This window comes from Phoxinus phoxinus (genome assembly GCF_949152265.1).
Source record: "Phoxinus phoxinus genome assembly, chromosome: 18".
NCBI lineage: Eukaryota > Metazoa > Chordata > Actinopteri > Cypriniformes > Leuciscidae > Phoxinus > Phoxinus phoxinus.
In genome coordinates, this window is record NC_136893.1 from 20,387,930 (window position 1) to 20,413,277 (window position 25,348).

General features: G+C 37.8%; 2 protein-coding genes across 3 annotated transcripts in view; one reads left to right on the forward strand and one right to left on the reverse strand.

Annotated features, from left to right (window-relative positions):
• cntn3a.2 (contactin 3a, tandem duplicate 2) overlaps positions 1–10,338 on the reverse strand; it is a 98,719-nt gene extending 88,381 nt beyond the window's left edge. Inside the window, exon 1 of the mRNA XM_079588772.1 lies at positions 10,230–10,338. The gene's annotated coding sequence lies outside the window, so the exon portion shown is untranslated. The remainder of the gene's footprint in view (positions 1–10,229) is intronic.
• A 621-nt stretch (positions 10,339–10,959) lies between these two features.
• chl1a (cell adhesion molecule L1-like a) overlaps positions 10,960–25,348 on the forward strand; it is a 71,049-nt gene continuing 56,660 nt past the window's right edge. For both annotated transcript variants that reach the window (XM_079588776.1, XM_079588778.1), the window contains exon 1: positions 10,960–11,118. The gene's annotated coding sequence lies outside the window, so the exon portion shown is untranslated. The remainder of the gene's footprint in view (positions 11,119–25,348) is intronic.

Sequence of the window (25,348 nt, forward strand, 5' to 3'; positions counted from 1 at the left end):
TTATTTAACGCCTGCGACAGCACGGCTCTGTGATCAGTAGTAAATGCTGCTTTATCTAAAAGCCAGAGGGCGCTCTCACGCAGACACGCCAAATATGCCCCGCAGAAGTACGATAACGCACATCATTCCAGGAAATCCCTTTCGGGAATCATACTATTGCTGTAGCTGAATAAACAGGAGATTGAAACGCTTTGATTGATTTTTTTGCGGTTAAATTGCGTCCATCCATAGTATGAACGATTGCTTTCCATATCCATTTTCTTGAAAAGGGGCTTGACTAGTCAAAAAGTGGTGGATTTTTCTGGACCTCTACGATTAACTACTCTGCAATGTCGTCTGCCAATATAAATGTGCGAGCCCTTAAATTAGAATGGATTTTGATTGGCTGTCACGGTTTTATCATCCAAAAGCTGGGAAAAAAAATCGTTCCCGAAAGTGACCCCAACGATATCGTTTCTCTATCCTTATCGTTATAGGTGTGGTGTGAACTATAACATTTTAACTATAAAATGATTTTTAGAACTATATCTTTATCGTCTTTGGTGTGAACGGGCTTTAAAGGGATGGTTCGGAGTAATTTCAACCTAGGGTCCTTTGCACCATGACCTCGAGCCATGTGATGATGTAATACGTGGCGCGTCGCAGACCAGCACAAGACGAACAATTGTGGTTAAAAAGTATATATATACATTTTTTTTTTTTAGAAAATGACCGATCATTTCGCTAGATAAGACCCTTATTTCTCGACTGGGATCATGTAGAGACTTTGAAGCTGCATTGAAACGGACATTTGAACCTTCTTTTGAACATTGGTATGGATGGTTGCAATTGAAGTCCATTCTGTGTAGAAAAATCCTGGAATGTTTTCCTCAAAAACCTAAATTTCTTTTCGACTGAAGAAAGAAAGACATGGATGACATCGGGGTGAGTAAATTATCAGCAATTTTTTTTTAGAAAGTGAACTAATCCTTTAATGCGACCACACTCTTAGAGCAATCATACAACCACCATGTAATGCCCTAGAACTACCCAGAATACCCGATACTGTAGCATCATAGGCAAACTTTTGTACTCGCAAACAGCACTCACATTTTTTTCTAAAGATGTAAAATATATTTGATTTGGTTGTTGGTTTGATATCTCTTTAAAGTTCTGTATGCTCCATTGAATTTCTCTGGTCCACTTCACTTCCGTGCGTATGAGTCAAATGAAATGTTTACTCATATAAGCAGAAGATGATATGGTCTTTAGGCTTGTTTGTTTTCAGTTTGAATGTGATGAAATGAAGGAAAAGAACAAACAGAGGATTTTATTAGTTAAAGTCACACTCCCATACAATTCCACTGTTTTTGGGTGAAAAACCAGGGGATCTCAACTCTGGCCCTTGAGGTCCACTTTGCTGCATAGTTTTGCTCCATCCCCAATCAAGCACACCTGAACAAGCTAATAAAGGGCTGCATCTGAAATCGCATACAGTACTTCCCTACTATATAGTAGGCAAAAAACAGTATGTGACAAAAGAAGTATGTCTGAATTCACAGTCCTCATAAAAGAGTAGCCAAAAACTACCTGGATGGCCTACTTCTTCTAGCGAGATTCTGATATGGTGGACACTTTACTACCCTATGAGGCCACATGAGAGGATTTATGAATGGCAGTGTAGCTACGTAACTGATGCTGGTAAGTCACATGATAATGACAACATGGTGAATGTAGTACATCCAAATTACATTCATCCTACACACTCATACTATATAGAGCACTTTTTTAGTGGTCGTGAAGCAATTATTCAAAATAAGTACCTCAAGAGAGTAGTACCAAAGTCCCTTTAAGACAAGTCATTTCACTCGGCGGCCATCTTTCCAAAACTGTTCGCCAAGCTTATGAATAAATTTCATATTTGATATCACCAATGAAATGACAACAACTGTGTCTTAAATTTAGTTTCTAAACAGATGAATCATGACAGAAAACAACATTTTTCACGCTTGACCAAGGCTTCACCAATCAACGATTGGCTCTTATTTAGAAGGCGGGACCTATTAAGCGCTAAACTTCCCCCATTCAAAACAATATGAGTGATGCATCTTGTGTAATTCTATAGTCTTTAGTAGTACGCAGCAAAGGTCTTCGGGATTCCTCGCGTCCTAATGCTTAGCTGACTTTTTGCCTCACTGACGTATCAGGCAATGACTTTGCAGGCAGCGTTTGCGCACAAAGGTACGTTATGAAACTGATTTCGGACAGACTTCTGAGGCGGTGTAATGGTATAATGATCTAACAAAATAGCACAAGCTGTATTTAATTAATTTTTAATGACTAGAATAGTAATTTCTCGCTAGAAATTACATCAAAAGTGGAAAATGTTGGTCAAAAACACATTTACACACAAACTGATCACCAACCATCTTTATTTTTTTAGCTCAACTGTCACAGTATGGAAAGCACAGGATTGTGGGATATCAAAGGCAGCGAAGGATACATACTGTATATGCTGCCTTCAAAAAATCTATCAGATGAGGGTATCTCAGGAGAAAGGAAGTAAAGCTAACATTGGATTCGGACGTTGATGCCTTCCTTGCAGTGCATTTTTAAGCTTATGGACGCAGCCCTAAAGGTAGTTGAGTTTAATCGATGTTGCAGCAAAACTCTGCAGGAATGTGGATCTCAAGGACCAGGGTTGAGAGGCCTCGTCTTATTCAAACCAAGGAACATTCTATACTTAAAGTTATTCTTTATGTAACAAATCTTTTGTTCAAGCTACAGTACATTTATTAATGTCTCACCCAACCCACTTGACATGAAATCAGTTTTCTTCTGAAAAGACTCCAATATCAAAAAGGCTAAACATGATCTATTTCCTACATGCTGGAGCCACCGATCATCAAATTGAGGTTACAAGGCAGTCGGAGAGCTGTCAATCATCCTGCCACACATTTAGCCTACACATGTTCAGAGCAGCTTCATTCGCCATATTTACCAAAGGGTTGACACTAAAAGCTTTTTGACAGCAGCAATGAACGGTCACACAAGATCATGAATGGCCTCCTCGATGCAGTTGTTTGCTTTATCGCGATGGTTGTTAGGGAACTGGAACACTGGAGCATGCACCACCAATTCTCAAATCCTCATGTAAATCAGTTTATGAAAGCCATGAACAGAAAATAAAACTACTATAATTTGCAATGACAGAATGTAAACATGCTTTATAGTGTAACGGTGCATTAGTGAGAAGAAATAATTAATATAAGCTATGCTTGCAAGCTCTGAAAACAAGCTTTTTCTCCAATCAATATAATGCAGGATTGAAGAGATAATCATATTTGCCACCTAAACACTTGTTACCATGGTTTCTTCCCTTAAGTGCTATGAATTAAACAAATACTGAATTGTAAGTCTTTCAAGCAACAGATGGCCTGGATCAAACATTTTATTTGCTGCAAATGAAGGTTACAAGCACTTCATTGCAAATACACAATGATGGAACAAGTGCCAGTGAAATTTGTGGCACTAATATAATTAATTTTCATCAGTAAAACAATCATTCTCTTTTCGGTTTCAGAGAAGGTTACGAATATTTTAGGTGAAGATATGGAGTGTTGCCATCATTACTGATGATTTTCCGTGCCTCTGATTGGCTCAAATTAGAACAATGGAACAAATTAATTAATTAGGTCTTAAATAATTACGAGCAGCATTGGAGGTCCTGTTCAGCAAAAAACACAATAGCGGAAAGGCAGATCAGAGACCACTCTCCGGGAGGGCTTTTGTTTCATCAGCATACAGCTTATAAGAACGCTCTGAAGCCAGTCTTAAATGCTTCAGCGCCTCGCAGAAGAAGCGGGCTGAGGTCTGCACAATGGCCGGCTTGAACGTTCATTCGCTGTACTTTAATTGTAGATTCATTATTAACACACACAATCCTTTATTAAATAACTTGTCAGCTCTGTCTGACAATATATTTGTGTTCTGCTGTGCCGTGAATATATATATATATATTTTAAACGCATTCTTGAAGACATAATAGGGAATGAAAAACATTAAGGAACCCTGAAGCAAAATGTTGGGACAGTCCAAAAACACTTTAAAACATAATATATATAATAATAAAATAACATTTTGTATTGTTGTACCATTCAAAACTAATTAAATATCAATATGACAGACTAAAATGAAAAAATATTTTTTTACAATCATGTTTTCATGTCTTTTATTTTGAAATAATTCCCTCATGTTATCTTGTCGTGCTTTCCTTGCTTCATTTGTCTTGTTTTCATTGGTTCCTTTTTTTTTTTCCATGAGTCATGTTCTTATTGGTTCATTATGTTCATTACTTTCAGGTGTGTCTAGATATGTCATTAGTCCTTGTGTGCATACAGTATATACCTTACAGTTTCCATTGTGCCTTGTGTAGCTTTGTCTTTGTAACCGGCTGTTCAAGTCAAGTTCAAGTATGCTCTAGTTCATGCCCTAGTTTTGTTTGTTGTGCATCTGGCTCACTGTTTGTCAATTCAACTGCATATAGGTCCTCAACTCACCTTCAGCGTCAATTACATCACAATATATATTGTACATTATATACACCTTGGGTCACTTTTTCCTCTTATATTACGGTAAGTTCTGGATGTGCTTTTTCAATAATGTATATTCTCCTTTATATATCTCCTTTCATCTAAGCATATAGGCATAAGACTGTCAAAGACCAACTCAAAGCAAGTGAGTGCCCTCTAGTGTGCAATATATTCGCCTATGGCGCCTGTGCCGAGTTCTGTGTTATTGACAGCTCGGAATTCACAAACACATTGCCTGGAATTAAATGAGTTGAGAACCTTCTGCAGCATGATGTAAGAGTGTGAGACTGAGATACATGACAGCTAAAGAGAGCAGACAGCTCTAAGTAAAGCTGTCTTGATTATTTCATTTTCGTTTCTGTTCCATTCACCCGTTATCACTTATCACTTACTCTTCTCTTATCACCACTAGCATAGAGTTTTTTTTAAAGAGAAAAATGTTGACAGTTTTTTTAATAAACAAACAAGTCAAAATTGCATCTGTATATCGGTATACTGTGCATGTATATGAAAAATTATGTAGTATATAGTTGCATTTTATTTTGTGATTTCACTAGAACAGAGAGAAGAGGGATATAGAAGGTGATCACTGCACTCTGTTACTATTGCTGCACTAAACTGGCTATGACTAGAAGCAAGATAATACCTAAAGTCCCCATGAAATCAAAACTTGTTCACATTTTTTATGGAATATTGCAGCGTTTATTATAAATGATTTATCTGTGCACATTATACTTTTTTTATCATTCTTGTGCCCTCATTTATAAAAATAACTTCCACCAACCTCTTGCAGCTCATCTCTTCTCTTCTCTGATAACGTGTTTACTGGCGTGAGGGCGGGGCAACCTGTCAATCACATGACATCACAGCAATAGCAAACCACAACCATCCAATTAATTCCCGATGGACAAAATCAAGTCCCGCCCTACATTTTTTTCACTCAGATACGTCACAATAGGGAAAACAAATATTTATAGCATATATAGCCAATCATTATTAGAGGTAACCATTCAAGCCAATCAGAATTCAGTATCGCATTAGCCAGTGTTGCCAACTTAGGATTTAACAACTTTAAAAAACAGCACCTAGCAACAAATCTCATCAAAACAACTTTTTGGACTGCTGGTCAACATGTAGTTGCTGTCGACAGAAAATAGAACAGCTTTATTGGACATTTGGCGATACAGTGTGTGAACACAGATAGTCTGCATCTCACGTGCGTGTACTTTTTTATTTATTTATCTATCAGAAAGGTCTATTATTATTGAGAAAAATGACTCAGTACACTTTTAATAGTACCTTGTTTATACTGTTTTCCAATGCTGTGCCTCCCCTCACTACCTCACCACAGTCGTTGTGGTTTTAAAAGCGTCCGCAGTTTTGTCTAAACCCACATTCAGCTCTCTGTCCTTCTCTACGTGAGTGAGTGAGACGTGCCAACCGCCATCAGAGACTCCGCAGGCATCACGAGTCTCCTGACTGTGTTATCTCTAACAGCAGCCTGCTCTTACTAAAGCCGCGAGCAGTTCTACTATGTTGGAGGCGTGTGTGATTGTTGATACTGAATGGAAGTGCTGCGTCCAGGATGCGCTGTACATGCTCAAGTGCTCCCATGCTGCTCCTGTGGTTTGTCTCTTACACTAGAGGGCAGTAGGCCTACTACTGTATATTACTGGAGGCAAAGCATGTCATTAAAGGGATACATTCTGTCATCATTTACTCACCCTCAAGTTGTTCCAAACCTGTATGAGTTTCTTTCTTCTGCTGAACACAAAAGAAGACATTTTGAAGAATGCCAGTTATCAAACAGTTGACAGCAACCATTGACTTCCATAGTATTTTTTTCCTACTATGAAAGTCAATGGGTACAAACATTCTTCACATTTTTTAGTTCAACAGAAGAGAGAAGAGGTTTAGAACAACAGAAAGTACACGGATACCTTTTTTGGGGATTTCTAGTCATGTCTTTTTTTAATTTTTATTTTTTTATCTTGATTTCTCACAACTTGTGTGGTTTTACTGGGTGAACTGCAGCGCTAAAATATGAATGAACACGTTGTGCGTCCATACACCAATGAAGACCAGCGGCCAATGTCAGAATATCCGTTAAATAATACATCAAATTTAATATAGTATACCCCAGGTGCCGTATAATATATGATAGGTGTCCCATGGGATCATTCTGTGATACCTTTGTGTCTTTAAAAAGAAAAAGCTTGATGCTGGTCGCTATTCACTGCCATATGCGCAAGCGAGACAATGGCTGAATCCGAAATCACTCCCTATACCCTCAATTAGTTGCATTAATTGAAATGACCACCCATTTGTAATGGTGTCCGAAACCATAGTGGACATTATCGAGTGCACTCATTCAATCCCACAATGCATCGCGACAACGAATGTACAGCCAATGCACTGTAAGTTCAACGCATGTCCGAATTCGTGCACTTGTTTTCATTCACCCCACACCAAGTGAACTGTATTAGTGGACTATTGTAGGGAAAAGTGATTGAGGGTTTAGGGGTCATTTGGGATTCAGCCATTGTTTAAAAGTGTTCCTTTTGTGGTCCATAAAAAAGGGGAGTACGGCACCAGGGTGAGTAATTTATGACTTAAATTTCATTTTAGGGTGAACTACCCCTTTAATGGCAGGTTCCGTTGTAGGAACTTACCCTATATAGTGTGACAGCACGTCTATACAAAAATCGTATAAGAACCACTTAGTTAGCCTATAAAATAATCTTCAAACGGTTTAATTTAAATGAACAAAACTTTCCATTCCATTTACTTTTGAAACTTTACTGCACCTATATAGTGTTTGTGCTTCACTAAAAGGAAGTGACCCACTCAAGGTCAAAGTTCAAAGAAATGCAAAACAGTCCTTGCCAGTCGTAATGCAACATCTATATTCTATAGATACTCAAAATTCAGAATATGTAAAGACAAAAGGTGCTGGTAAGTGTAGAAGAGGCCTTTTTTCAAATGCTGTGATTGATGTGTTTTAATTGCTATCTATATTTGTCCGAGTGCCAGCTCAAAATACACACATCAGACGTGATTTACAATGGAACGAGACCAACGGCGCAGCTCATTAAGTGACTTTGAGCATTCCACAGAGTCAACATCACCATGACAACAAAAAAGGCATCATTTAGGACAATAGTGTCCTAGGCAGTGAATGAGGTTTCAGAACGTCCCTCGTGTGCACTCTGATCCTTCTAATGCAAAACTGTCTTTCCACAGCGTAATCCGCAAAGAGGGGGTTCTGAATCCCAGCCTGCCGTACACAACACAAAAGAGAGGAGCACATTTGCATGATCCATAATTACAGGGGTAGCATTTTTTGTTGGTGGGTGGGATAAGGAGGCATTTTCTTCACTAGCAGTGCTTGGTGGAAGAAAATGAATTGTCCAAGCCAATCATGTATTTTTTCTTCTTTTCATTTATTACTTTCCTCTTCTTATTTATCTTATTGATTGATTGATTACAAAAGAAACCAAAGTTTTTTATTTTGTGAGAGAAAACAAAAGTTTTTAAAATATAATTGTTTCTCCTATCTATCTATCTATCTATCTATCTATCTATCTATCTATCTATCTATCTATCTATCTATCTATCTATCTATCTATCTATCTATCAATCTATCTATCAATCTATCTATCAATCTATCCCATCCTATCCATCCAATGTCTATCTAACTACATCCATCCATCCATCCGTCCGTCCGTCCATCTTTCTGTTTGTCCATCCATCCATCCATCCATTCATTCATCCATCCATCCATCCATTCATTCATCCATCCATCCATCCATCCATCCATCCATCCATCCATCCATCCATTCATCCATCTTTCTGTTTGTCTATCTATCTATCCATCCATCCATCCATCCATCCATCCAATGCCCGTCCGTCTAACTGTCCATCCATCTGTCCGTCCGTCCATCCATCCATCTTTCTGTCTGTCTGTCTATCCATCCGTCCATCCATCCACCGCCCGCCCGTCCGTCCATCCAACTGTCCATCCATCTGTCCCTCCGTCCATCCATCCCATCATCCATCCATCCCGTCCGTCCATCCATCCATCCATCCCATCCGTCTGTCCATCCATCCATCCATCCGTCCATCCGTCTGCTCGCCCATCCGTACATCCATCCATCTATCCATCTATCATATGTCCCTTTAAGGGCTTCATAAGATCCTGAGGTGTCATGCACAAAAAATACTAATAATATATTTTTTTTATATTTTTTTTTACGATTGCTCATCAAAGGGTCAAACGTGTTAATATAATTAAATAAATATGGCTGATTACTAAGTCACTTAAATAACTGCAGTGTATCATGAAAATAAATACCAGGTTTGTATTTTTAAAACAGAATGAAATGTAAAAATGCACCATTCAATATACCAGCAATAAATTCATTCAACAAAACTATAGTCAGCAAGCAGCCAAAATGAGATTCAACAATAACTTTCAGCTTTCAATCAATACTTACCAAATATGAGGAAACACTTTGCATGAATGAATTTAGGGTTATACTGAAGTATTGTATCACGCAGTATTGTAATTGCACATTATGAATCATGACAACATTTTTTGTAATAGGATTCAAACAGAGCTGTCCAGCAATTGCATGTAATAACTAAGAGAAAGCAGAAGGACCAATTACGTGCATGGCTGGACATTAACTGCCCTCATGAACCAAGATTAAAAAGCAATTACAGCATGTTAAGTATAGTAGAGTTCATTTTAACTCTGATTAGTGATTCCTGACACTCTAAGGTCATTTATATTCACTTTTAAAGGTAATTCGGGGTAGATAATACTAAGAAATAGGGCCTACTCGGAAACCCTCTTAGTGTTGACCTCTGCTAGTTTATGTTCAGCTTGGGTAAGCAAAGTAAATTACACATCTGGTGAACGGTGAACAGCACCTCCAACCCCTGCCTGCAAAAGCGAGCAGAAAATCCCTAACATAGGTGTACAAACATATTAAGGCCTCTGCATTCTGAGTCAGAAGGATAAGCACTTTGCAGCCGTGCACTCGTTGGTGTCCCGCGGACCCTGCAGTTTAAATAGACTTGGTTTAAATGGCTTTAAGTGAGCACTCAGAGGGACCTGACATGGCTGCAGCTACAGTAATAATGAGTTTGAAAAGCTGTGGAAATGAGTGGAACTAACTGAGAGCACCCCAGTTTAAGTGTTGGAGTGGTATCCACTGCTTAGATTGCAAGTGTTGGAGGATATCGTGTCAAACCAAGCCAAGTTTATTTATAAAGCACATTTAAAATACCAAAAGTTGACCCAAAGTACTGTAAAATAGGAAATAATATAGAATGTAAGGAAATTAAAAGACAAAAATAACAAACAAAAAAATAAATAATGTACTGCAGTCTGCCACACACTTCACTGTAAACATTTTTGTATTGTTTAGTTGCTCTATGTAGAATTTAGAAACCCTTGTTATTACACTAGCTGTCATTGAGTGAACTGCAGTCATGAACTTGCTCGTTCACACTCGTGCAAATCACAAGTACACACACACACACACACTACAAAAGACTGGACGTGATTCAATGCGCCATGTACTCACAAGTCACAACAAAGTTTTCTCTCTCTCTCGTTTTTTGCTTAGAAGTAAAATAAGTTGGAAATACCTTTGCAGCGAAACTGTTAAGAAGCATCCCGGCGCCGTCTGCTGAGAGCGATAGCCTACGATGAATGTAAGTAGCTACTGCTCGCTTTCCTCTCAATAACAAAATAAACACACAACAAAAATGACAGCAGTGAGAAAACAGCATTTAAGAAAGCGTCTGATCATAGTGATGTGGATATGTTTAAACAAGTTATACAATTTACCCGCATCACGATGATAGGTGAGGTAGGCTAATTAAAATTGCACAGCAAAGTAGGCCATATTCGAGATAATAGATCTGGCTGTGTGAGACTATAGTTTGAATTAATCCCTTTTCTTTGCATGAGACAGACATTACAGAATGGCTCTTTCGGCATTATCCTGAACCATGTGGCTCTCGGAAGCACGTAAACGTCACATCCGTTTGATTTTCCTGGCAAAAACGTCCCGAGTCGAAATGTTTATTCTTATTTTTGTCATCAGTCTTATATTTTTAATAGGCTATAAAAAAATCACAAATCTAAATATTAACAATATAAGTTAACGAAACACAGTTATGAGCTGTGAAATTCACCTGTGCGAAAATGTCTCCCGTAATGCCTGGAATTACAGTAGCCTATATTACCTAAACTCTTGTGTGATTGCATTTGTATATGGACACTAATAAAATTTTTAAGGGTTCCCTTTTTAAAATAGAACTAAAATCCTCATTCTCGTGTTATAGTGGTCGTTTGTGATTTCGCGTTCCTGTCAGTGCACGTAGATGTGGCGCGCGCTCAACACTTGATTAGGGAGGAGGGTGACGCGCTCATTCACGGAGTGCGTGGAAAAGTTTGTGTGTTGGTGTCACCCTGTTCACCTCTTAGCCTTGTGACAGGAGCCCGCCGGAGCTTAACATCGACTGAAATCAGGTAAGGCACGTTTATTTAACAGGTGCGAGAACGAATAATGCAAAGGTATGATCATTCGTTGCACAATTCTTGATTTAAAAGCGTGTCAAGAGCTCTCATCTAACTCTAGAGCAGGGGTCGGCAACTGGCGGCCCGCGGGCCAAAACTGGCCCGCCAGCAATATTTTCTGGCCCGCCGGATTATTTTGGAAGTCCGTTTTTTTTTTTTTTTTCATTTTTTTTTTTTTTTTTTTTTTCATTTTTTTTTTTTTTTTTTTACTATAACGGTTTACAAATAGGCCCCGTGAATCAGTGATGCGCGGGATGATCCAAAATGATCCGAATGATATTCGGGTCGCGGTCGGTCGGGTCGTTTGAAATAAAGATGCCAATTAAACCATTGTAATTTATATAGTACTAGACATAATGTTCTATGAAATACATAGGTCTACACTTTATTGGCTGAATGCGCGAGGATGACGCACAAGCTCAGTCTGCAGAGATGACAGTGGGAAATCCTTGTTTACCTGAATGTTGAGCGCGTTATTAACTTTTGAATAAGAGCTGAAGCGGGACAAAATGCCCGATTTCCCAAAACGTTGAACTGAGCAATGCCATTGTGCCATTTTAATAGGCTACTTTTAAACGCATATAGCTCAGTAATGCGAGTTTTATGTATTTTCTGAGAGGGGGCGGGGGGGATTTTTGTTGGGAAATTCGGAGGAGAGACGCACACTTCGATTAGACTGGATAAACACATGCAGCATCTTAATTGTTAAGAAAATGAAACGAAATAAATGAATAAATCAAGCCTTTATTACAAAACACAGCATTCAGAAAAATGCGCACCCCTAGTTCCTAAGTCTATGGCCCAATATGCGGGCCAGGAAGCGGGTCGGGTACAATATTTTCTTTCTTTTGTTTGCGGTCCGAGTTGCGGGCGGGTTGAAAACGTCGGTCGGGTGCGGGTTGTTTATACATTGACCCGCGCATCACTGCCGTGTATCATTCGTTCAATCGTTTTTTCCCCCCCAAATTAAAACCAAAAATAAAAAAATGAAAAACGACTTGTTTTTGAGATTTGAGATTCTGAAAACGAGATCTAAATTTTTAAAGCAGGTGAACACTTTTAAGCTTTTACTTTTAAGTATTTTAAGCGGTTGCTGAATTGAACCTTGTGGGAGCGGGACGGAAAAAAACAGTCCCGCGCAGACCTCTTGTGTCCCGAATAAATAATAATTTAAAAAAAGGAATAAAGTTCAAAAGTTGTACAGTCTATTGGTAATACAATGCTAAATCAGATATATGTACAATAACATGTCCAACAATCGATTTAAATAGTACATGGGGTTTAATTGATCGTTAATAAGATGTATCCGCGGCATTTTCTCGTGTGCTTAAATGGTCCAGTGGTAGAACATTCGTCAAATGTGTAAAAGGTTCTGGGTTCTCTGCATTTGTATAGTTTTATTTATTTTTTTCCGTTTTTTCTTCTTCATCAAAACCGATTATGCTCATCAGTGGTTGTATGTAAGTAGTAGGGACACGTTTGTGTGCATTATATTTTGTGATTTCACCGTAACGAATAGGCCTATTCCATGTAGCTGGCCCGCCATCTACTGGATAAAAAAAATATTGGCCCGCGGCCAAAGTTACTTGCCGACCCCTGCTCTAGAGAGAGTTAGACGACTCTCTAGTCTAGAGAGTCTCTCATCCATCACACATGGGCATGAGTTTACTAATGGCATGTTAACTCATATCTCTAGAAACCACATTTGTTAATCTTAATTAATTACTTTTACAAAAATAATCATGCCAGTGCACAAAGTTATTTGAAGTAATTGCAAAACACCTCAGTCTTTTCTTTATTTCTGTACATGTTAGGCTAGATAAGGCAGAAATAGCTCCTTAAGGTAACAACTGAACATTTTCACTTACATAAAAAAAAAAAGAAATAGCAGAATGTTACATTTGGAATAATATTATTGAAATAATACTGCAATATTTAAATATAATTAAATTCTATAAAAAAAAACACAAAGACAAATGATTTACAAGTTACCAATGGTGTGATGTTTTGGCCTTTTACTTCTCTGCAATAATTCAGTAAAATAGTGTAATAATTTAATTTAACTTTATTTAGTGTGTTAACCAGGCTGGATGACGGAGCAAAGCATGTGTATTGTGCACGTTTGGGCTCTTCTCAGGCACACGAGAAAGAAGAGGTCGCTCAGGGCAGGGGCTATAGTTTGTTCTCTGAAGTCTGTCTATTCAGGCTGCTGCAGCTTTTCACAGAGAAATAGGTCGAACCTCTTTCATTGTGACCCAACTTGACTGGGAGCGGGTAATTGGCAAATCCAGAGACACTCAAACACCCTGCTGAGACCCTAATATCAGACACAAGCTTTACATGAACACCACAAACATGCTGAAGTACAAATATAACAGTTCTTCTTTTTACGCATGCAGCACCCCTAAATAACATTTGAGAATGAAACGAGATTTGAGATGAGAAAAATGAAATCCCATCTTTATTTCTGGGCCAAAAAACTGATCTATATAAATGACTGGATTTCTCATTGGCTCATTGAAGCCACTGGAAGTGTTCCAAGGGCCATCTTACGATTCTCTACCGACAGAGGGCATCATTGACTTACAGCCAAACATTGCCCTAAAATCACCCGATCAGTCGCACATGAATCGTTTTTTAGATATATGTATGTACATTAATTTAACATTTTCTGTAATGTTTTTTGTTCTTTTTGAGCAGAATAATCGATATATAGAAATTGTTAAGATGGGTGTGTCTACGGCACTATACCGTACCGACACACAGGTAACTGAACTAACGGGAAATAGATTTATTTATGTACGTAATTATGCAGTAAATATTAAGTATGAACATATATGGGATTTTTATCAGAAATTTATTTGAATATGCATTAACTATTAGCCTACAATACATTTAATACCTCATAGAGGGTATGTGCGTGACGTCACCGTCAGCAGGAGTGACTGCGGTTACACACACTGAGTGGCAAAAAGACTGAGTGGCAGCATTGGTTTTCACTGTGAATGCCGCAAAAAAAAACACACAAAACACATCTAAAACGGGAAAGAGCTTTGAGATCGACTATATAAATAGATTTGACAAGAAATCTGAGGTATATTTTTACAGACTGCCGAAAGCTACAGAACAGAGAAGCAAATGCAATCGCTGCAGTGGATTTTCAGTTATCATTTTGTGTCAATATGTTGAATTTCGGGGTCAAATTATACCCTAAATATTGTATTGTTGTATATTGTATTGACAACTCATATATTCTGCATAATTGCCATAATTTTTAAATACTGGCAAAAACAACTATGCAAGTTTTAGGGCTGAACGATATGATATATAACATCGATATGGATGATTACATGGATTTAGACCTACCTATATTGCATTTATATAAAGCATTCAAAGGCAAATTTGCTCTATGTATATCAGGCGTTAAAATCAGGAACATAAATGTCAGGAAACAGGATTCCTGCCTGCATGTCAAAATATGGATCACTGGATCTTTGGTACCGTATTTTCCGGACTGTAAGTCGCTCCGGAGTGTAAGTCGCATCAGTCAAAAAATGCATCATGAAGAGGAAAAACACATATATAAGTCGCACTGGACTATAAGTCTAAGTATTTAGAAATTTATTTCACAAAATCCAAGACCAAGAACAGACATTTAATCAGGAAAGGCAAGTTATTCAGCTACACAATAGCACGCAGAACAACCGGCTGAATAGGTGTCCGGGATGTTAACGTAACACATTAACAGTTATTCAGCTACACAATAGCATAAAGAACATACCTGGGAGGCTGAATAGGCTAAACAACATAACAAGCCAGCGAGTCCAACAAGTTACCGGTAAGCAAGTTCACACAACACTGAATCCATTGAATTCTTCCTCTTTGTCGCTTCTGAACAACTCCGCTAACTAGAGCGCCCTCTCGCGGCTGTAGACGGTAATGTTTTCTCTTGGTTCATCTCAGTCGGTATGAATTAATTTTGATATACAAGTCGCACTTGACTATAAGTCGCAGGACCAGCCAAACTATGAAAAAAAAAAGTGCGACGTATAGTCCGGAAAATACGGTAAGTTGTAAGGAACTCTATATCGAGTCCAAACTTTAGTTTAAGCTGATAACCGTTCGTTTTACTGGCATTTTCACGTTTTCCCCTATTAAATCCAGTCATGCAGCAGCTCTTTTGCCACTCAGTCCAGCTGAGGGGTGTGTTCCTGCAGGAAAGTGACGTCAATGCATTACCTCTATTACTAAATTGCACTACTATATTAAAACGTTTTACCATGCATCATATTGCTTGGAGCGACAGTATAAATGCTTGGAAATTAAGCTTCATGTCTTTAAATCCATATGCAGTCAGCGTAATTTCTCTGAATAAGTTGTGAAGTGTGAATATTATTTCCTGATGCCTTTTTGTAGACTAACATCCACTTCAGACTCTTTGAAATCTTGGAAACCATTAAAAAAACACAGGTCAGCTCAAATGTCTTACAAAGCCTGAATCTGTATTCATAAATCATCGTATCATAAAAATGCTTAGCTGTCTCGTCCGTCAGCTGTTCTGATAGTACTACTGTAATGAAGATGAACGTAACTTTTAATAAGCAGGGAAAATTCCTGACTTTAACCCAATAACCATTTAAATGTGTAGGATGTTTACATTGTGAAAATGTAAAGGGAGACAGATATAAAAATGCTCGTTGAGTAATGTTTTCTCATAAAAATCTGATGATTTCCTATTAAGTCAATAGAATGTCAGGGAATACTAGGGAATACCAATATGGTGGCGCAGTGGCGTTACTTTTTATGATGTCATGAGCAATCTAGTCATAGATCAGTGGGCCAAAAAAAAAAAAAAGCTGAGGCATTTTTAAAACAAATTTCCTTTTGTGTTCCACTGTCACCATTATGTTCTGTTTGTTTTCGTTAGTCACATATGTTCCTTTGATCTAGTTTCCCGCTACTCATCAGTTACCATGGACATCAACACTAATCATTACAGCTGTTCTTTATTTTGTCTCATCATCACCATGTACAGTATTTAACTTCCTCCTTGTCATTTAGTTGTGGTCTGGTATTGTTTGTGCTAGCAACTAGACAATATATATATATATATAAAATGCAGAGTCAGTTTACTTAAACATTAAAATGGAGAGTTTACCCCAAAATGAAAATGTTGTCATCATTTACTCACTCTTATCTTCCAAATCTGTATTAGTTTCTTTCTTGTGTTGAATATTTTGAAGAATGTTGGTAACCAGACAGTTGCCGGTAGCCATTGACTACCATAGTAGGGAAAAAAATACTATGGAAATCAATGGCCATCTGTCAATTGTCTGGTTACCATCATTCTTTCAAATATCTTATTTTGTGTTCAACAGAACAAATAAACTGGTTTGAAACAACATGAGGGCGAGTAAATATTGACTGAATTTTCATTTTTGGGTGAACAAATCCCTCAAGACGAGAGAGCAACAAACCCACTTGAATTCTCAAAGAAAATGTGCTTTATCCATCGAAAATTTGAAGAAACTACAAGGTTTGTTGGGTTCAGTCATCATTAATCTCTATCATTATGTCCTGAAGCCATTCAACTGCCTCGATGCACATAAAAACCATATAAACCTGTAATCCAATTTATCAACATCTATCTAAACTCCACATTTCTCTGTTCGTCTGCCGCCACCGGCAGATTTTCTCCAAGGTAATGTCTGTGTTTGGATTCTTGCACCGTCTTAGGGATAAACTCCTTTGTGTGATTCCTGCTGTGGTGAGAATGGATTTGGGGTGATTTTGTAAAAGTCAGTGGGCAGTGGAGACTGTGCTGTTTCTCAGTAAACACAGAGTTAATCCCATGAGGCACCAGGGCTGAGTGCCCACTTAATGTCTATTTAACATTTAGCCAGTCTCCAAGTGCAGGCTGTTCATTAGACCTTTATGGACTGGATGTTGATAAATATATATTTTTCTCTCTTTCTTTAGTTTCAGTTTTTTTGGGTCTTACGCATGTCCAACCTTTTTATATAAAGAAAACTGGAAAAGAAAACCGAAAAATGAAAACTCATTGTCCATTGTCCTAGTGTGGTGTAAGTTTATAGCCTATAGGGTTTTGCTATGCAGTTGCTAAGATGTTGTGCGTGTCTTTAGCACGTTATTTTGAAATGGGGAGTTCAGGGTGGTTTCAAGGGTGTTGGTGGTTGTTAGGTGGTTGCTTGATGACCCACATCAATTGTAATTGAAGGTAATACTTTGTGTACTATATAGCAGGGCCTGAACAGGCTTCCTGGCTCGGTGTGAGATAGTTTTGAACACAATTTTAAATGTTCATGAAGTTACACCATCACAAAGCAGTAATTCCCCCTCACACATCTTAGCTATACCACTCATACTTGTAACAGATTTCATTTGAAGAAAGCACATACCTGTTGTGCTCAAAACAATAAGCCCAGTTGGGGATAGTAAAGATCCATTGTGCAAAAGCACACATAAAATAACATTTGATAAAGGTAAAAAAAAAAAAGTTTATATTTTTTAATTCATAGATTAAATGTCAGTTATATTTTGACCACTGAATAGGGAATGTCCCTGGTAGATTAAGAAATCTGCTCACCTTAACTTATACAATGTATTGTGATACTAAGATACCAAGCGAGCCAGGATTTTTTTTTTTAGTTTGTTAGGTTAAGTGTAAATTGCTTTGTTTATAAAACCAAAAGTTTCCTCTGTCTAGGCTACAGTATATGTATTGTGATGACTTTAGGTCGGCCGATTATTTGGTTTTGCCGATTAATCGGCACCTAACCAATCTCTGGAACCAATTGGTTATCGGCAAAAATCCATACCGATAGTTTTTCTGGGTTGTTTCCGTTGCTGGAGCGACTGAGAATGGTCCGCTGGTGCGCTGTCATTACACAGTACGATAGCGCTGAGAAGGGAGAAGAGAGCGGCCTCTAGAGGCGAAATAAAAACTATCACTGACGCCTCGTGGTGTTTGTTTTGACACGTTTTGTTTTTTTTGCGTGCCGCAGAGAGCATGACACTTCAGATGCGGATTTAAAACAGACAATAAACGGTAGATCTACACTACCGTACATGCTTTTATATCATTATAAAGTAATTAATTTTTTGACTAGATGCAGCATTTGTAGAGAAATAACAGCAGTATGCTTACCGTCGAGGCTGAGAGGAACAGTCAAAACAGTGTGACAAAAACACTAACCCAAATATTTAATGACACAATTGTTACCATCTATTTGCATTGGTTTATATCCAACTGGTTGCTTTTATGCAGTTGTTATCCAGCTACATTTTTTTTGTATTAAAGTTCAGCATTATTTTTTGTGCTATATTTGTTTTCATTCTATTGGTTGATTAATCGGTTATCGGCCAGCGTGGTCCAACCTAGTTACCGTTGTCAATCAAATCCACTATCGGTCGACCTCTAGTGAGGTGACACGCATTAACAAATGAGAATCCTAGCTTGTATTGGATATTCAGACAATGTAAGTATTCCATCTTGTTAGTATTCCAAAGTTTGTCAAAGGATGGAGTCTTTTTATGATTTTCAAGCACAATCTTGCTTTTACATACGGCTTTCTCTCAGACAGGCCTGGTGTATAGTGCTGACAGTGTCCTGCTGTGGGCTTCACAGTCAGAGCTCTGTGTCCGCTGGGGCCTGTTAGGGAACTCTTCCCTCCAGGACAGTGAGCGCTAACAATAAAGAGGTTCTCCATGTTTCATTCTTCAGATGAATATGAATCATCATTGAGCCTCTCTTTCCAGACCGTTTGTGAAAAGTGGTTATTATTATTTTGAGATCTGTTGTATTTAGTTCCTTAGTATGGTCTGCATGTTCTGTAGATCTCTGTAGTTCTGTAGGTTTTGAATGCTTTGGATTTCAATAACATTTTTAGCTACTGTTGGGCGTTCTGAAGGCTGGTTTTGCAGCATTCTTCCTTCACATCTGAGGTCTCTAACCTCCTTGTGCAGCTTGATCCACAAGAAGTATTTGCGTGTAAAGAGTTGTACTTTTCTGACGTAGTAAACTTGCTCGGTAGTTCACTTTGTACAACATTACGTTTGTAATTTGGAGTCCTGAGATACTTGAGTCACTATAAAGATCAAAGACGTATAGAAGCATGCTAAAATAACATGATTGCATACAGTAAATGTGATTTTTTTTATCCCAAATTTGCTTTTGTTAATACCGTTGGTTAGATTTAGGGTTGGGTTTAGTGTAGGTGGTGCGTTATTTTCAAGTTTATTTATATTGCACATTTAAAAACAACCATAGTTGACCAAAGTGCTTAAAGTGCAAAAGTTCTGATACAGCCATATTTTTAAATCTGTCAGACAGTTAAGCAGTGGCTGAATTGAGACTGTCATTTATTTTGACAGGCAAATAGATTTGTACATTGTCCGCCTAACAATGGAAGGAAATATTGTGTTTTTTGAAAATGTACCCCTAGGGCAACATGTATAGAGAAAACAGCATGGGGCCCAATACGGACCCTTGGGGTATGTACAGTATTATCATTTTAGCGCCAATCACTGGGCATTTCGTTTAAACTTCTGTGATGCGTTTGCACAACAACCAACATAATAAAATGTGGCCAGATTCACATTTATCTGTTTCAGATAAAACTGGACGTGCTTTTAGTGTCACTCATTGTACATTTCACTTTGAAAGTGTTACGAAACATATAAGAAGCATCATAATATAATTTTGCACAAATTTCTGCGTGGGTTGTGATACCTAGATAGCAGGGTGGCTGACAGCTGATATAATGCTGATTTATATAATTAATATGTAATTACAATTAAAAAATTACCTGATGAAATTAAATGAAAACTGACATTGCACTTACAAAAAGTTACACATTTGTTTATTATCCATTGTCAGTAGAACTTGGCATGGAGTTGGGAGATACACTCTTCTGTTAATTGGTAATCGACCAATGTCAGTAATTGCAAAATGGCCAAATATTGGCCCATCACTGGGGCTGATGAATATGGGTCTAGCATTACAGTCTCAAGACTAGTTTGAACTTTTTAATTTAACAGGATGCTCAAAAAACACTGTAAGAAAAAATTAATACTAATCAATGACTAGTCGATCATCATGACCTAATCATAGTTTTCAATGTCTATGTAAACGTTACATACAAACTCCTATGAATACTAATAACATCACCCTGGATTTATCGTACATTTCACTTTCAGTGTACCAACAGTCATTTTTACTATCAAACTCCTTGGAGCAAGTGTTACATTGATGTTCTGTCATCAAAGTGAGTTGATGGAAACGGGGTCGTGACTTCTCCCGCTGACCGCAGCTAATGTAATTACCATCTCGCGTGGTTTCCGCGGCTTTCCATGGCACTTCTGAGGCGAGGAAACAATATTCTATAACGATGCCACCCATTGAGCGAGAGGACAAGAAGGATCTGGGCTCGAAACATGCACGCAATATACAAATACACACGCATACAAAAGACACCCACTCCCTACGTCCTGTAGGCCTACACTCTTTGCAACCCACTTGAAAAACGTCCTCCCCATTGACAGGCACAATGGACCACATTCCTCCAAAGTGCACATATGGTAGAAATGGTTTGCTGGCACTTGTAGTGTACTTCAGTCCAATTCAGCCCATCTCACACGGCTCAACAGAGCTCTCACTGTGTGTCCCGATATAGAATAACCTTTCTCGCTCACACTTCCCTCTGAGGCCACTCATGACAGTCTCAGAATAATCCCCTTTCCCCAGCCACCCACCTACCCATATTGACAATGTTCCTCTTACACTGGAACATGAAGTAAATATGTTTTCCATTTGTCCCACAGACATCCTCCTCCTCCTCCTCTCATCTTTGGCGTGATTCATATAACCGTCGAATCCATTGAGGGTACAGAAACAATAATTTGACAGTCACACTCTGGTTCAAATGAAAGACTGTGGATTCAGATGCTATTTATCTCACTTATTGCCCAATGGGAGCATCAAAAATGTCAGTTATCACAGAACAGGAAAGTTTGAGGAACATGACTGCCACTGTGAGATGTTTTTACAGGTTAGTGCAGGTTATTTGAGGTGTGACATGGTTTATATTAGATCAAGAAAGCTTCAGACCGCATTGATGTTAAAGTGTGTGAAAGGAGCCAAACGTTGCTTAGATTTTCTTTTTTCCTTTCATGATTCTTTTTTTATCATTTTGGGTCTGTTCCCCAGATCTGTTTCTTTTCTATCGAGCTGAATAAGATTCATATGCTAATGAGGCTCCTCTCTGGGGTCCCTAGGCTTTTTCTCAATCTAATCTCACCAGCACCTCCTGAAGTGTGTGTCGCTCACAGCCCCTCAACACCTGCATTCACTTTCCTGTTGGATAACAGAACACGTTCTGGGACAAGCAGAAGCAGTTATTAAACGTATTTACATGTTATATTGCTTAAAATTCCAAGCAAAAATAGGCATATCTAAAATAAAGCAGGAGAAGAATTGCTTACAGTGCTTTTATCACGATTAAGTGTTATTCTTTTGCACAATGCAAAGTCAAATAAATAATTTTTTTTCAGCCACATTAAAATATAGTTCAGCTGATGTTCAAACATAGATATGGTAAGATTTTTTTTAAAGATAAAAATGTATACTTTTATTCAGCAAAGACCATATACATTCAATTGATCAAAAGTAACAGTGAAACATTTATAATGTTGCGAAAGATTTCAATAAAAAAAAAGTAAAAGCAAAAAGCAAATCAACATTAGAATGATTTCTGAGGGATCATGTGACACTGAAGACTGGACTAAAGCTAAATCTTTCTCGTCTGAATGGACTTCGAACATGGCTCATCTAGTCAGATTTTAGTCTAAATAGTTTTCCCCCTTTTTTATTAAACCTTATACATTTCAATATGCATGACATTCACGAATATCACATGCTCAATGCTGTACTCAGAACAGAAGTTAAACTCATTCGACTTCAAATGATCAGTAAATCGTTTCCCATTCATGTACCACAAAATGTTAAAAACAACTTCCTGTCTAAAGCTCTTTTCAGTCATTGAAATAAATATATCCTTAAGGCAGACAAAGACCGGACTTATCAAAACATCGGGCCTTTTCATAGTTCCGCTACTCATTAAAAGATTACGCATCTTAACTACACACATTTTTTATCACTTTCATAAATAAAAACTTAATATAACTTAAAATCTCTTGATTTAATTTTGTAATGTGGAATTTATTGTAGAATATATTTATTGTATTTAAAATTATAATAATAAACTGTATATTTGTGGGAACTACATTACACAATAAGTGTGGATTAATTCCTGCACAGTCCTTGCCTCTCTGAAGATTAAGTGTCCTCTTTAGGTGAAGTGTGGATGTTGTTTGGGAATTTGGTTGCTGGGCTGGGTGTTTTCCTCAACAAGCTGTTACATGTGGCAAAAATGATAACACTGCTGTAAAGCCTTAGGGATTTCTGATTACTCACCACTCTCATTCTCTCCCACAGAGCCTGATGCACGCACGCAGACACACACCCTTTGCATATACAATGCGTGCAGATACACGCCGACTCACTCGTGCGTTCAGAGTATATTTTGAGACAAAGGTATAAAATACTTTTTGAGTTACAGTGTGTAACACACATTCTTCCATTGTCTGAGCAGAATTATCACTGAGCTATTATTCAAAAGCAAGCTTCTGTGATAAAATGAAAGGAAGATTCCAGGTGTAGTGGTGAGCAAATGTTCAAGCTTCATTCATAATTTTTTTTTTTTTTTTTTCAATTGCAAGGACCAATTTTCAATATTTGGGTCACCTTTTAAAACTCTTTTCATTTATCATTCAATAACTATATCTTTTGCAACCTCAACCAAAACTCTACAGGCTTATGTTCACATTGATCTTTATATGATCTTTTCAAAACTAGTAAACCTACAAAAAAAAGTTAAAAACCTAACATAATACAAAACTGAATAAGACAGAATTTGCTACATTTAGTAATACCATATTGATACGAGTAATAACATATTGAAATATATTCAAAATATTTAATAAACACAGTGCCTACACAGTCTTTCAATTTTATTATACAAAAGGATAAACTTAATTGTGTATATGTGATTTGGACATGGACCAATATAACAAACTGCAGTGAATTCTAAAAAGGAGAGAGTGTCTGTCAAGTTTTGGTTTAGTTTCTGTTTTCATGGACTTTTAGTTTGTATTCCCTTAATTTGCATGTGTTCAGTTCCTGTTTCTCTGATTGTTTCTATGGTTACTGATTATGTTCTTCACCTATGTCTTGTTTGTGTTTTTGTTTGCTCTAGTATTTATTGTCCTATGTTTCTATCTCAAATTGTCAGTTATTGTCTTTGTTTACAGTTTTTTTTTTTTTTTTTTTTTTTTTTACAATAGATAGGCCACATTTCTCAATACTTAGGTTACTCTTTTAAAACTCTTCACACAGTTATTTTAGCTGAAGCTTGTGCTTTACTGGCTGTGGAAAATATAGAATATGGACAAGAACTAAATTTCTTAATCTTCACTGACTCAAAATCCTGCCTTCAGGTACTTGAATCTGTGAAGACTGATCATCCCATAATTATAATTATATTAGCTTAATTAGATATTTTAAGCAAGGAAAATCTTTTTCTGCTGGGTTCCAGGTAATATTGGTTTATCTGGTAAATGAGAAAACAGTCATCGCTGCAATGGAGGCTCTTAACTTATTTCAGAGTGTCAAATAAATTCCACCCTCCGATCTCAGACCTCTAAAAAACTCTTATATTAATAACATGTCGCAGATGAAATGGGATGAATGCCACTGAAATAAGTTATATGACATAAATCCTAATATAAGAAGATTTTTTTAACTAATTTCAAATCTGTATGATCAAGTTGTTGCCCGTATAGGTCATACAAGACTTACACATGGCTATTTATTAAAAGGCGAAGAACCACCATCATGCCTTCTTTGTCAAACTACAATGACTGTTAAACATATTTTACTGGACTGCACTGTTTTTAATGTAAATAGAAAATGGTTTTATTCAGAGATAAACTGATGTATTTAAAAAAGAATTTCTGTCTAGTATTAACCTTAAGGGCCTTATCTTGCACCCAGCGCAATTGACTTTGTACACCGACGCATGTATCATTACTCATTTTGCACCCGCGCACAGCGGACTTTTCCCTCCACAGAAGCACGTCGGTAAATTAAGGAATGAACTTGCGCTCGCGGGGGCGGTTCGGCGAAAAGAGGAGGCGTGTTCCGGCGCAAAAGTTCCCTGGTGCTATTTTCCAGTTTTAGAAAGCAATTCCGCCACTGACCAGGAAAAACCCAGTCTAAAGACAGTGGCGCGTTGCGCATTAGTCATTTGCTATTTTAAGGGCGCGTGCTTGGCCATAATGTAGCGTGTGAACAACGCGCATACACTTTGATTCTCTAATATAAACAGACGCAGCAGTTTTCATTTTTGCAAATCATACATTATTACAAGGAAAAATATTAACACACGAGGGAAATCATTGTTGTGTCCGTGAAGATGTGAAAAAAATCTATCTAGATAAAAAAAAATCTAGATTAGGCTACACATTTACCCAAATTATACGCCTTTTTAACTGAAGCTAATTTGGGTGGGTTTCTCCCATCATCCCCAATGTCACTTCTCTGTTTTACGGCCCTGACGAGAACGTCGGTCTCCTCTGCTGTGAACCGCTACTGGCGTGCGCTGGCAAATCTGCCGTTATAATAGCAATTCGCCATGGAACAAGCGCGCCTGCTCTTAAAGGGAATGTGAGAGGACGCTCTGATTGGTTTATTTCACGTTACGCCCAAACCACACCTATGAATAATGAAGCTACTTCAGACCAACTCCTTTTAGATTTGCGCCGGGCGCAAGAGGCATTTATCCCGCCGGGAAATAGCAACAGCGCCCAAGACCCGCCCACAAAGTTACTTGCACTTTGCGCTTTGACACTTGCATTTCAGATCGTTAAAATAGGGCCCTAAATGTCTTATATAGCTTTTTGTTAATTGTAGCCTATGACTTTTGTTGTTTATTCTGTTTTCGCCATGAAGATAGCCTTGGTACTGACATGGTGGTCAACATTAATAACAGTTCTTATATCCAATTTTTAACTTGGTAAATCAGGTAATTTCCAAAACACTTCA